This window comes from Sphaerodactylus townsendi, linkage group LG06 (genome assembly GCF_021028975.2).
Source record: "Sphaerodactylus townsendi isolate TG3544 linkage group LG06, MPM_Stown_v2.3, whole genome shotgun sequence".
NCBI classification, from domain to species: Eukaryota; Metazoa; Chordata; class Lepidosauria; order Squamata; family Sphaerodactylidae; genus Sphaerodactylus; species Sphaerodactylus townsendi.
The window spans coordinates 59,151,296-59,165,235 of NC_059430.1; the positions used below are offsets into that span (position 1 = coordinate 59,151,296).

The 13,940-nt window shown below is 43.2% G+C and overlaps 1 protein-coding gene across 4 annotated transcripts in view; it reads right to left on the reverse strand.

The window, feature by feature from the left end:
* Positions 1 to 13,940, reverse strand: part of CNOT2 (CCR4-NOT transcription complex subunit 2) — a 90,017-nt gene that overhangs the window by 41,752 nt on the left and 34,325 nt on the right. The gene's annotated exons all lie outside the window — the stretch shown is intronic.

Below are 13,940 nucleotides of genomic sequence, written 5' to 3' on the forward strand. Positions count from 1 at the left end.
ATGTTTACACGTAATAAGGATTGCATCAAACTTTTTTTTGTTCCCTAATCTGGAAAGCAACAAAACACAACCTTGTAAGCTTGTCTTTCCTCACAGAAGAATATTAACACCTTACTGCCCTTGTCCAGTTCTACAGTATTAATGTTAAGATGGTGTGACCAAAATCTGACATAGTACTCTAGCTGTAGTTTACAAGTCTTTATGGAATTATGGCATTTCCTGATTTTTCCCCCCATTTCTTACAAACAATGAATTTGTCTTTTATGCTGTCACAGCACACAGAGCAACTGCTTGTTGCTTTTTACTGTGACATTAACATCTAATTCCTGTGTGGTCAGTAGTCATAGCCAGTTTAGATCCCCACCAACAAAATTATATATTTACATTTAGAGAGTAGCCATGCTGATCTGCAGAAATAGAACTAGATTTGAGTCCAATAGTACTTTAGAGATTAACAACATTTTCAGGGCATAATCTTTTGCAAGTCAGAACTTTCTAACATACCCAATAAAAGGAGCTTTGACTCTTGAAAGCTTATACTCCAAAAATCTTGTTAGTCTCTAAGGCATAGGTGTCAAACTCGTGGCCCTCCAGATGTTATGGACTACAGTTCCCATCATCCCCTGCCAGATGATGGGAACTGTAGTCTATAACATCTGGAGGGCTACAAGTTTGACACCTGTGCTCTAAGGTGTGACTAGATCTGAACCTAAATAATACATTTACATTATTTACAAACCTGATCATCTCAGTTTTCATCTCAACTCAGATTCAGTTATGACTAAATTGTGCTAGACTCAATATAGCTCATCAGGAAGAATTGTTAATTAAGTCCTGAGTGAAACAAAACTTACCATCAATTTACCTATGACAGATCCAAACTTCTGTGACTTTGATTTGTAACTAGAAGCTGTCCCCTCCCTGTATACCCTTTGGCATTGTTCTCTCAATGCAAGTTTTCACATGGCACATAAAATATAACCCAATAGATTGTGATATCCCAGCCATAAGCCCAGGATGGATTTGACTTAAATCAAATCCATTTAAATCACTAAACTAGACAGTAAGACTAGATTTAAATCATGGTTTTCTACATAAAGACACACTCTTGCGGGTATAATCTTAATATTTATAATAAGAACATTTCATTTTAAAATAATAACTTCTCTGATTAGTTTTAGTTATATCAAAAATTACTGATTTAGTTAAACTATTAGAAATACACAGATAAATAACGATGAAATCATTGTGAGATGTATGCCTTATCTTTTATAGACTGAACTTAATTAAAATATTCCCAAACTGGGTCTCTTTTACAGCCTGCTGCCAATGTAATTTTTTCTTCCAAGGAGATAATAATATGATAAAGATCAGGATATACCAACAGAGATTCCAAAACTTGTGGAACCGTCTGATTTCACCTTAATTTTACTGCTGGCCCTCTCTCCTCATATTTAGCTTCTTGTGCAAATCTATTCCAATTCAAAAATTCTTACATTAATTGAATTTTTTGAAACTTAGCATTTAAGAGGTAAGGGGCTGATTCTGGGTACATAGATTTGCAAAGGATCAATGGGATTAAGATCTTTTTCTTAACACTCTATTGTACAACATTTCTGCTGTGAAGAGGCACATTATCCCTGCAGATGCAAATTCAGTTTTGAGAACGGTCCATTGGATACTTACAGTGAAGGGGCTTCTCCTGGTAGGCAGGTGGACATCTTGCTGGGTGTTTCTCGCCTTTGCTCAGGGAGGCAGGGAAAAGAAGTCATCACTTCCTGTAGATGCTCTGGACTCCATTGTGCCAGTATACTCCTGACTCAGCAGTGATAGAAAGATAGAACTAACAGATAGATTTGAACATTAATGATAACAATAACCACAACAATAGGAACAACTAGGGTGGGCTGTCGTTATATTTCCAGAATGTGATCTAAAAGAGTGTGACCGAAGGCAGTCTCAGCAGCCCCCCAGGCGTGTAGCTTGTAGTGCCTGACAAATGAACAGGGGGATGACCAGATTGCCGCTTTGCAGATTTGTTCCATGGAGATGCTTCGCCTGAATGCTGCATTTGAGGCAGCTGATTGAATAGAATGAACCGTGATTCTGACTGGTACTGGAAGACTTTGTGACTTGTGGGCTTCGATAATACATGCCTTTAACGTAGAGCTGATTGCGGCTTTGGACATTTGATGTCCCAGGTTAGGCTTTCCATTTGTCTAATAGTGTCCGTCCAGATGATAAAGGCTTTGAGAACCCTTCTAACGTCCAAGTTATGCCAAAGTTTTTCTTTTGGATGCTTGGGTTGCGGACAAAATGTGGGAAGCATGATCTCCGGTTGCAGATGAAAGGAGGAGCTAGCTTTTGGTTTGAAGGTGGGGGTCCATTCTTAAGATGACCCTATCTTTATGAAATACGCACAAGTTGGGGTTAACTGACAGTGCTCTGAGCTCTGATACTCTTCTAGCTGACATGACAGCCACAAGCAAGAGCACCTTCATGCGCAGCCATCGGAGGTTAATGGTGTGCACAGGCTCGAAAAGGGACTTTGTCAGGGCTGACAGGACGTTGTGTATTCTCCAAGAGGGAAACCTGTGCGTTTGAGGTGGTTGGTTCTGTTGGACCCCCTTTAGGAAATGAACCATATCAGGGTGCTGGGTGATTGAGAAACCTTGAAAGGGGCTGCTACCTGTCTCCTGAGTGTGGTGCTACAAAGGCCCAACTGAAACCCATCATGCCGGAAATCCAGGACTGCTGAAAGAGATGGTAGTAATGGATACACCTGTTTCTGAGAAGCCCAACGGACGAAGGCTTTCCATGAATAGTTATAGATCCTGACCATCACAGGTCGACAAGATGCAAGCATGGTGTCAGTGACCCCTTAAGAGTAGCCTTTGTCCTCTAACCGGTGCCGTTCAATATCCACGTGGTTAAACATAGCCATCTGGGGTTGGGATGTCGTAGCGGGCCCTGATTTAGGAGGTCTGGACTCTCTAGTATTCAATAAGGGGTTTGTTCCTGTAGTTCCCTGATCACGGAGAACCAGGGGCACCTCAGCCAGTAAGGGGCGATCAGGATCAGTCGTGCTTTCTCCTGGGAAACCTACTGGAGGAGTCTCGATATTAGTGAAATCGAAGGAAAGGCATATAGGAGGGTCTTGGGAAGTGGTGGGATTAAAATAATTTAACAACTGGTTCTGGTGGTGGGATTTAAATAATTTAACAACGGGTTGTTTACAAGCACCATTTTAACAACCGGTTCTGCCGAAGTGGTGCGAACCTGCTGAATCCCACCACTGGTCTTGGGCCAGGGAAATGTGAGTGCGTCTACCACCGTGCCTTTGGGATGGTAGAACCTGGAGACGAAGTGCTTGACCTAAGTGTTCTCCGCAGTGGCAAATAGGTCAACTCCCAGTTGACCCAACCTGAAAGTTATGTCCTAGAAGGTTCTCGGGTTGAGGGACGACTCCACTTGCGAGATGGTTTGTCAACTGAGCCAGTCCATCTAAAGGTTTGATTTGTCTTGGATGTATTCTGCTTTCAGTTTGAGGACGTGTTCCTCCACCCAGCATAGGATTAGGGCTGCCTGCCTGGAGAGACTCGAGGATTTGGAGCCTTGGTGATTGATGTACCTCTTGACCATCATGTTGTCCGTGCAGATAAGGACATGTTGTCATTAAAGGGTTGGTTGGAAGTGTTGGACAGCCAAAGGCTTTGAGTTCCAGGATTTTGATGTGGAGGCTGGAATGTTCCTGGTCCCACTGGCCCTGGATGAATTGATCCTGTAATGCTGCGCCCCAGCCCCAGAGGCTCACATCCGTGAAGATTTGAACCTGCTTCTTGAGCAGGTACACCTTGCCTTGAGAGAGGTTCTTCTGCGACTTCCACCAATTGAGGCTGTGTTTGAGAAACAGGGGAATGACGAGGGTAAGGTCCCTTTTGTCTATGATATCCCCCTGGTATGGCCAGAGGAATCGCTGAAGGTGCCTGGCATGGAACCTTGCCCATTGCAGAATGTTGATGGACACTATGAGAACTCCCATGAGTTTGCTCAGGAACAGTAGCGAAGATGTAACTGGCCGATATAACTGATGAAACCATCCACAGAATCTTCTGTATTCTGTCTTGTGTGAGGAACAGGGTGTTCCTTGTGGTGTCCAGGATGGCCCCCAGATGTTGCATTCTCTAAGATGGGATCAGAGTACTCTCGGCCTTGTTGACCAGAAAGCCATAGTTCTGTAATATTTGCATGGCCCTCTCTAGCTCCTGGAACACTGTCTCCTTGAGCTGGATTGGATGAGTATATCGTCCAAGTAGGGGTCTACGTGTATCACCTGTTGATGGAAGAAGGCTACTGGGACTAGCAGCAGTTTGGAAAAGACTCTGGGGGCTGTGGCCAGGCCAAATGGTAGGGCCCGGAACTGATAATGGTCTTTCCCAGAAGAAAACCTGAGAAACCGTCTGTGACTGGGTAGGATCGGGACATCCAGGTATGCCTCTGTAAGATCCAGAGATACCAGGAAGTTCCCCGGATGGAGTGCTTCTGTAATTGTGTGTAGGGATTCCAATTTGAACCTGTGGAGCTTGAGATGTTTGTTTACCACCCACAGATTCAGTCCCCGTTCTTTTGGGGGACTATGAAGAAATGTGAATAGTAGCTAGTGAATCTTTCTTCCAATAGAATCCTTTCTATGGCGCTGATGGAAAGAAGGTGGTGGATTGCTGCCACTATCTGGGAAGCCTTGTGTAGATCTCTGGAGCTGAGTGGAGATGGAAGAAAGCATGGGGGGGGCGCAACTGCAGAAACTCGATTGCATAGCTTTGAGTTACCACCTCCTTGGACCATAGGTCAACATGCTCCCCCTCCCAGTGGTCCCGGAAGTGGAGGAGGCAGCCACCTACCAAAATGTTGGGGAAGTCATGAATGGGGTGGGGGTGTCCTGTATGGAAGATTTGTCAAATCTCCCTTGGGAATGAAAGCCGTCTCTAAAGCCACTTCGCTTTCAAAAGGATCCCCTGGGTTGCCAGGTAGTGGTCTTTCCACCTCTAGGTTGTCTGGAAAAGAACCTTTGGGGGCGAAAGGAGTTCTGGGGCCATTGCCTGTTCCCTTTTCCTCTGAACATGCATGGGAGAGCCTTCTTTTTATCTTTAGTTTTGATCATGAGTTGATCGAGATCCTTGCCGAATAGCATTCCTCCTTGAAAGGAATACCCAGCTCCTAGAGATTTAGATTGGGTATTGGCTGGCCAGGTCCTGAGCCAGGTGTTGTGTCTGGCGACTACAGTGGAGGCCATAGAACATGCAGATAGGGATAATGAATCCAGGGTAGAGTCAGCAATAAAGGATATGCCCATTGAAATGTGTTCTAGTCCCTCTTCAATGGCCATCTCCTCAAGCGGGGAAAGAGCCAAGATGCAGCAAACCCACACCAGGATGGGTCTGGTGACGGTGGAGGCAGGCACTATGGCTTTCATACCTAGAGTCAGAGATTAATGAGAGCATTTAGAATAGTGTCTGATCTTCTATCTAGAGCATCCCTAATGGACCCTTCACCATCTTTGGATACTAAACCACCATTTTGGAGTGTCACTATGGGAGCGTCCACAAGTGGCGTCTGTAACATCGTATCCACAAATTCCAGGACTACATATAACTTTCTGGCAGCCGAGAACAGAGACTAGTGTGATGCTGGGTTTTCCCACTCCTTTTTTATCTTGTTGATAAAATATTCTGGGAGGGGAAAGGCCGGAAAGAAGATTTCCCCTTACGGAAAGAAGTGTTTACTGCCCTTGGGACAACCCTTGATGAGCCCTGACTGGAAAACCGAGGAGGCTGAGGGAGCCTGGGCATCCACCAGTTCCTGTAATTCTAGGGCTGAGACAATTTTGCTAATTAGGAAGGGAAGATCTTCCTGTCTGAAACATCTGTAAGAGTGATCTGAAGAGACTAGATAAGGTTCCCCGGTTCAGAGAAATGGTCCCCTTCTGGCAATTCCTCCTCCTCGTCCCCGCTGTCTCCTTCCCTTGGTGAGAAGGTTATGGGGGGTCTAAGTAGCAACTTTGGGTAGTCACTGTAGCCCTGGAGGGCCTGATAAGGAGGACGGTCTGTGCCCATGTCTGTCATGGGAGGGGGATGGCCAGTAACCCTAGCTTCCCTACCCTGCTGTGGCAAATCAACCATTCTAGGTGGGGGAGAATGGTCAGTAACCCTGGCCTCCCTGCCCTAGTATGTCAGAAACTGATTCGTAAAGGGAGGCGAATTGCCAGTAGCCCTGGCCTCCCTCCCTAGAAGACACGCCATGAATTGCTGTTGCCTGTTAGGAGAATGACGAGTAGCCCTGGCCTCCCTGCCTTGGCATTCCACTGACCAATTAATGAAGGGAGGAGAATTGCCAGTAGCCCTGGCTTCCCTCCCTTGGTGTCCCATCGAGTGATTAACAAGGGGAGGAGAATTGCAAGTAGCCCTGGCTTCCCTCCCCAGGGAACACGCCGTGACTTGCTGTTGCATTGGGAGAATGGTCAGTAGCCCTGGGCCTCCCTGCCCTGCTGAAATCTCTCCATTTGCTGAACAACTGAATGGTTAAGAAAGTTCAGAAATCAAGAGGGGGAAATGGAACTCCATCAAATTGATTTGGATGATTTTGGGAGCCCCCCAGTCCCGCGTTTTCCAGCTCCTCCCCGCAGCCGGAGAGCTCTTGCCTGGTGTCTCCGGAGGACACAGGTTGGAGCGGCTGCTCATTTTCAGCATTGCAGCGAGGTCCTGTGAAGGTGGCTTGCAGGCTCACAGGGAGAGCTTTCTTCTTCTTGCCACCCCGAGCGGTCGTTTCAGGAGCGTCCACCCACTTGCGCTTATTTTTCTTTTTAGCGGGGGCTGCTCCTTGTGTCTCGCCCTGGCTGGTCAGCTTCTAATGAGAGGGGTCTATCTTCAGGTTGCTGGAAGTGCTCTGGCCCAGATCCTCAGTGTCAGTAGGCAAAATGAGGAGGGATCTGCTTTTAGTTGCAGTCCTGGTTGCCATCCACGGCCAAAATAGAGAAGATTTCTCTAATGGGGGGAAATTCCCTAGAGGCCATTTTACCTCACACTTTTGGTGGGAAGGCTATAGATTTAAAGATAAGCCTTCTCGAAACTAAAGTCTACCCTATTCTTACAGAAAGAGACAAGGAAGACAGAAAGTGAGACACAAAGGAAACAAATGACTTTAGAATAGTAAAAAACAGATAGAGCTGTTGGAGGAGTCAAAGAATCTGTGCACTTCCTGTAGAGGCAGGAAAATAGTGGCAAAATGGAGTCCAGAGCATCTACAGGAAGTGATTACTTCTTTTTCCTGCCTCCCTGAACAAAGGCGAGAAACACCCGGCAAGATGTCCTCTGCCTCCAGGAGAACTAAGAGATCAAGCATCTGTGACAATAACTTCTAGACAAAGAAAATGCCCAAAATAACCTTGCAGAAACCTCTGGAAGAGCATGACATTGTGAATGGAGTAATGAAATTCATTTGCCAAAATGAAATTCAAACATTGCATGAATATATAGCTTCATGCTACATAAATAATCCTTATTTCATAATCAATAACCTTTGGACTATAACATTATCTTAAACAGAAAACTATTTAAACTATCTTTAGATATATATTTTCCTCAAAAATAATTTTATTTACAAATCCAACTTTTTAAAACTTGGTTTAAATTCAAAATATCCATTTTTTATTTTTAAAAATCATTGATTGTTATCCACTGCAGAATACTGCACACAAGTGGCCTGTACCCAGGTGCGTGATTTACTAAATAAAGTGTGATTTATTCCAAAACAGATCTAAGTACTGTTCCTTTAGTAGAGTATTTTTTTAAAAAAAGAAAAGGTAGCAGGCAGCCAAATAGTATGTATGTATATCTGTGTGTATGTGCATGTATGTGCATGTATGTGTTTATGTGTGATTTTAAAAGCTTATTCTGCCCTACACAGTTAACACTGATATTGTCATTGGTTGTTTTTTATAATCAAGGGCAGTTCATTTCTTTGATGAGGATGCTCCCTAAATATTTAAAAGACATAAATATATGCAACATATATTAAAAATATTTTCTCTATAACTATCTGATGTTGTTTTCTCTTCATTTCTTTGATACCACATCCTATACATACTCTAACATGATCTATGATTGCTATTACTGGAGAGAATTTTTGCCAGATTTGTGGCAATACCTGTTAAATTTCATGAGAAATCAACAGATAAGGGATGGTGTTCTCATGCCCAACCTTTCTTTGCTTGGCCAGTTTCAATCAACAAAAGCAGGAGGTAAATGCCAATGAACTGAATTCTTGATTCCACAATTGAAGAGAATTGCCACTATTTCCCTATTATGAAACCGAGAACTGATTTAGTTCAGTTGGGCTGAACTTTATTTTATGATATACTTTAATCTGCCTTCTCTAAAAGAATACAGAGGGCATAAAATATCACAGTCAAACTGTATACATAATTTATAATTTAACATTGCTTAGAGATACATAATTTAACATTGCATAGAAAGAGGCCACAAACTGACAGGCATGCTTAAATCTACCAAAATAAATAAAATATGCTTACCAATTTTGAGCATATATCTCTACGAAGTAGCAAAACTTATAGAATTAAACGGGACATACCCAAGTTAATACGTATCAAACTGCAACCTCTGGGCAGCCTAATCCAGATGACTGGGCTGCCACAGAGTGGCTGGCCAGGGTGTTTCTGGGGGTGGAGAGGCTTCCACTGGCATTCCAGTCTGGGAATGCTGGCCCCCAGGCCTGTAGGCTTATGCCACACAAAAGTGCGGCATAAGTCTGCTTGTTCTATGGAATGATTTGGGCAGCCGGAGGGATTTAAACTTTCCCCCCTTTCCTCTGCTGTGGAGGCCACAGCGCATCCCTTCCCCATCAGGATTGTGCTCGTAGTATTTAGTTAAGCAATGAAGTGTGATTAGATTGTTAAACCACATTTTAAAAACCTACCAACATTACATTAAGACGCAGGGGCATATCTGCAGTGGGGCGCACATGTTTTGGTCATGTGGCGGGGGCGCCGGGCACACCCCTCATATGACCAAACGCCACCAAGCCCCGGTCCCCACTTCCCTGCTAGCTTTTGAAAGCTGGAGCATCATTTCCCTCCCATATGCCTCTGTTAAGCTGCAGTATTTCAATCCAAGCCACTTGAATTTCACAGAAGTCAGTGTTCAAAAAAAGGGTTTCATAAACTCTTTAAAGAGCAAAGAGAGACCCATTCTTTTATTCTCCTAGTCACTTAAGGAGGTGGGTATCCTCTCATCATTACTACACGGAGGATGCATGGGGCTCTTTTGGCAGAAGCAGCAGTGGTTTTTTGCTTAGGTTGTGATATAAACAACAGTTTATCCTAAAAATCTCTATCAACTACAACACATGTAGGTTTTATGTGAGCTCCCAAAGGCACCTGGTGGGCCACTGCGAGTAGCAGAGTGCTGGACTAGATGGACTCTCGTCTGATCCAGCAGGCTAGTTCTTATGTTCTTATATTCTTATGTTCTTAATATTTTGTATTTCTTCTTTGGGTTGTTGCTGTGGTACAAATTATCACCAAATATATAATTTTTGGTTTCACCAACAAGTAAACATTCATGAAGATTAAATAAGTAGTGAGGTAAAATGCTTATGTAACAGAACCTTCATTCCCCATATTCCTCCAATAACATATCACATTCACAGAAGTAGCAGGTACTAGAAGAACACAGATGGTGAGTAATGATAGTCAAGTACTGCATGCAGGAAGTAAGGCACACAAAAGATACAGTGTAACCCAGAAAATTCTCAGTGGTTCACATTCTGCCCCACTCAGACTGACACAATTAATGCACTAGGAAAATAGATTTGATTTAGAGCCCCATCTGGGGGGGGGGGGGAGCAAACCCACTGGTAGATGCAGCACACAGCTGAACTGGTGGATTTGTCCTCCCTGGGGAACGTACCCCAGCAGAGGGTCAGTTTCACCAGCGTGCGGGTGCCACCACTCTCCCCACCCCCACAAGTGCTGGCATGCAGCACTTGATGCTGTGACAGTTTCCCCACACTGTTGCCACTGTGGGGGTAAACCAGAGGAGGAGCCAAAGCCAGTTGCCTTTTGCCCCGTTGCGCAGCAGCAGTCTGTGCTTCACATTTCTGTTAAGCCCAAAGGGGGCTTCTTGACGACGGAGAAGCATTTTAATTTAAAGTCTCCTCACAGCGCTGTGACGCCTCCATGGGAGCCATGCAGCTACCCAGCCTCTTGATGGGGCTGCTTTACTCCATTTCAATGGTTTGATTATAATTTATAAAGTTTTTATTGTTGCTGGTAACTGATGTTCATTTTGTAGTCTGCAAGCCCATCTTGAGGGCCTTTTAAAGGCCATGCTGAAGGATGCAATGCATTACTATAAAATGCCTTGACAACTCTCATTCTTAAAATATCTCATCAACGTAACAGTACAGATATATATATCGATAATCCCTGCAGCTGAGCCACAGAGCCAATTTGAAAAGAAATTTGAAACAGATTTTTATTCAAATGTTGGACTTGCTTGCACAAATATTTTTCTCAGTTTCAAAAATTTAGAACAGAGGTACTCAGGATTTCACCAGACATTCCAAAATGACAACCTTTTTCTTGGACTTTAAATTTTTTTTTCATTTATTAAACAGAAAAAGAAAACAGAATCTTATCATCACTGCAATTCTAAAGACTGAGAAAAAAACCCACAAAATTATATGTATAATATTGTAGTAATCTTGAAACAGTTACCCATAAAGGCTATTTTTGATATAAATTCAAACAATTCTAAGTAGACTAGTATAAAGCATTGATGAATGATAAAAGAGTGATTACTATAATAAATTTCAGGAGTTTTCCTCACAAAACATAAAAATATAAATATACATTAAAACCGCAAATTCTTATTTTCTCATTTAATATACTTCTACATTCTTCTATTCTCCTTTCATATTTTTTCAGCATAATATAGAATATATCATAAAGTATTGATAGCTTACACCCATTATTTCAACAATATTTTTCACATTTCCCCATTATTCTTTTCTGGGGGTGGGGATAATTTGCATAATATATTTTCTATTTATCTTTAAATACTTTGAATGGTCTCTTATTCACAAAGTTTGTTCGTTTTGTCATTGCTGCATACTGACCTACTTTATTTTCCCAGTTCTGTTGGCCAGGGCATTCTTCTGCCTTCTATTTTATTGCAAATACTACTCTGGCCACTGTTATCATATACTGAACAATTCTGAGGTTTTTGGACTAGTTCACAGTAATAAACCTAATAACATAATCTTGGCATCCATAATAAATTTATTTTTAAAATTTTTGTGTATTTTCATAAACTTTCCAAAAATTTTAACTTTTGCACATCCACCATATATGGAAAAACAGTCCTTTGGCACTACCTTTCTCTTGGTAGGCCGGAGGATATCTTGCTGTGTAGTTCTCTTCCTTTAATCAGGAGGTAGGAACTTCACTGGTTTTTTCTATCACTTCCTCTCTCCTTGTTCCCCTTCCTCTCAGTCGCCAGTATCGGATTGAACATGCAGTACAGACACATACTCACATAAGACACATGTTAACTCTGGAGAAAAACCTAATTAATAACTGTGCCTAGCTGTGTACAGCCCAAACTTGACAGAAAAAACTGTTTAAAACTATTTACAACTATTCTGAAAACCTGTCTGATAGGAACAATAACCCATGAATCGCGGAGACTAAAAATAGGGAGGGCCGAGATGTCCTTCGGCCTACCAGGAGAAAGGCCCTTCACGGTAAGTGCCAATGGACTGTTCTCCTGGAGATGAAGGACATCTCACTGAGACCTACCAAAGCAGTGCTGCCTTACAGATGTCTTCCAAGAACACCTGCTGCCTGAATGCAGCTTTTGTCGACACACTGGGAATCGAGTGGGCCGTAATACCCGAGGGAACTGACTGTGTATGCCTCGGCAATGCATAATTTTAAGGCTGTGCTAATCGCCAGAGTGAACATCTGCTGCCCCAATTTTGGATGGGAGACTGATATCCTCGGTGCGTAGAATATACATTTTTAGGGCCCTACACACAGCTGTATATGCTGGTGTGCTTCTCTGAGTCTGGAACAGACAGGTTCTACAGCTAGGGTGGCTTGCAGATGCATTATTGCTGCGGATGTTCTGGCTTTCTTGTCCAGGTGGGTGCCGAGCAATGATGGAAAGAATCTGTGGGGAAGTAATCTGGCAAACTCTATGACATATCCGTTTGTTACCACATCCCTGGTCCAAATATCTACAAAAAGTTTGGTCCAGTGGTGCTGGAAATAGAGCAGCCACCCCCCTACTGGAATGTTTGGATAGTCAAGATCTGGTACACAATCCAATCCAATCCCATCCAAAAACCTTTATTAGGCATAAAACCAGAAGTACCATACATTCCAAGTATAATAACGGGATCATTGTTACACACGGATGTAAAAATAACAGGATCATTGAAGAACACGGATGTAAAATATGGCAACTGCTTCAAAAATTTTTACATTAGGGCTGTTCAATAGCTTAGACATTTTTAGTTTGTCTGAGAAAAACATAAATTCTAGAGGTAGCAAAGCTCACAGATCAGTTCTAATATCATTATTATTATCAGCTCTATTATCATTATTATCAGTTCTAATATCATTATCAGTTCTAATATATTATACCTCGAACAGTAAAGCAGGATATTAGGAATTGAGTCCATAGTGTTGGGACAGAACCGACAACAACGCTCACTTCGTGGGATGTTAAGGAAACGACCTTGAAGATAGACAGAGGGGAATGAGTTGCACCTTGGTCTGGTCATGACCCATCTGCACTTATAGTTAACAAGCTGTTCTAAATATACAGCAGGGCTAGATTTCTGGGGTGTGAACCCAAAATATAGAGGGGAACAAGAGCTTTGTGCAGCACTCAGGAGAGATTGGAATTTCTGGTCATGCAGTCTGGTCTTTAGACGATGGTAAATCTCCGTGGCGGTAAGCATATGAAGAGACTCCCATGAGAAGATCTGGTACCCTTGTAGGGCCTGGGGAATCTATCGGGTTTTCTGAAGCCATGAAAATTTCCCTGTCCCCTTCGTGACTGAGGTGGTTGCCAGGGAGACCTCCTCCTGTCTCTGGAAACTCAGGAAAGGGACCTGTGCGTGCGAAAGGATGTTCAGGGAATTGGTCTGTCCTGGTGGACCTGCCTGGGAAGGACCTTTTTATTGTCTCTAGGGCTGACTAAAACCTGTTCGAGATCCTTCCCGAACAATTTCTGCCCATGGAAGGCATAGCCTGCTACTACAGATTTGGACTGTAGATCGACTTGCCAGGAACGTAGCCATAAGTTTCTTCTGGCACAGAGCAAGCCATAGATCAGGCGGCTAAAGTGAGAGCGTCCAGAGTAGAGTCCGCCAAGAATGAGGTCCCAATCATGAGTCTGTCTAGGCCCTCTCTTACAGCCCTTTCCTCAGGTGGAAGGAGGTCAATTATTCGCTTTATCCAAACTATTAGGGATACTGTGGTGGAAGGAATCAAGACCTTCATGATCATGACAAGCCATTCATGCACCTTTTGCATGGCTACCTCTGACAAAGGATCAGGCAAATTCCTCCTGAACGGGAGAAAACAACCTGTCGGCCATTTTGCCGAATTTGCACCAAAAACGCTCTTTAAAATGGTGCCAGCCTTCCCGGCTGAGCCGCTGCTTCCCCACGTCTCCACAGTCACTCGCAACACAAGACACGCAGGGCTGGGTGAACAAACGACAATTAACCACAAAAACAAATGTAGACATGAAAGGGAAGGGGAAATGATCAGAAAAAGAACCATTCACTTCTTTGCATTTCCAGCATTTCTTCTTGTAATTCTTGTCCATCTTGTTCTGTTTCTTTTTCAA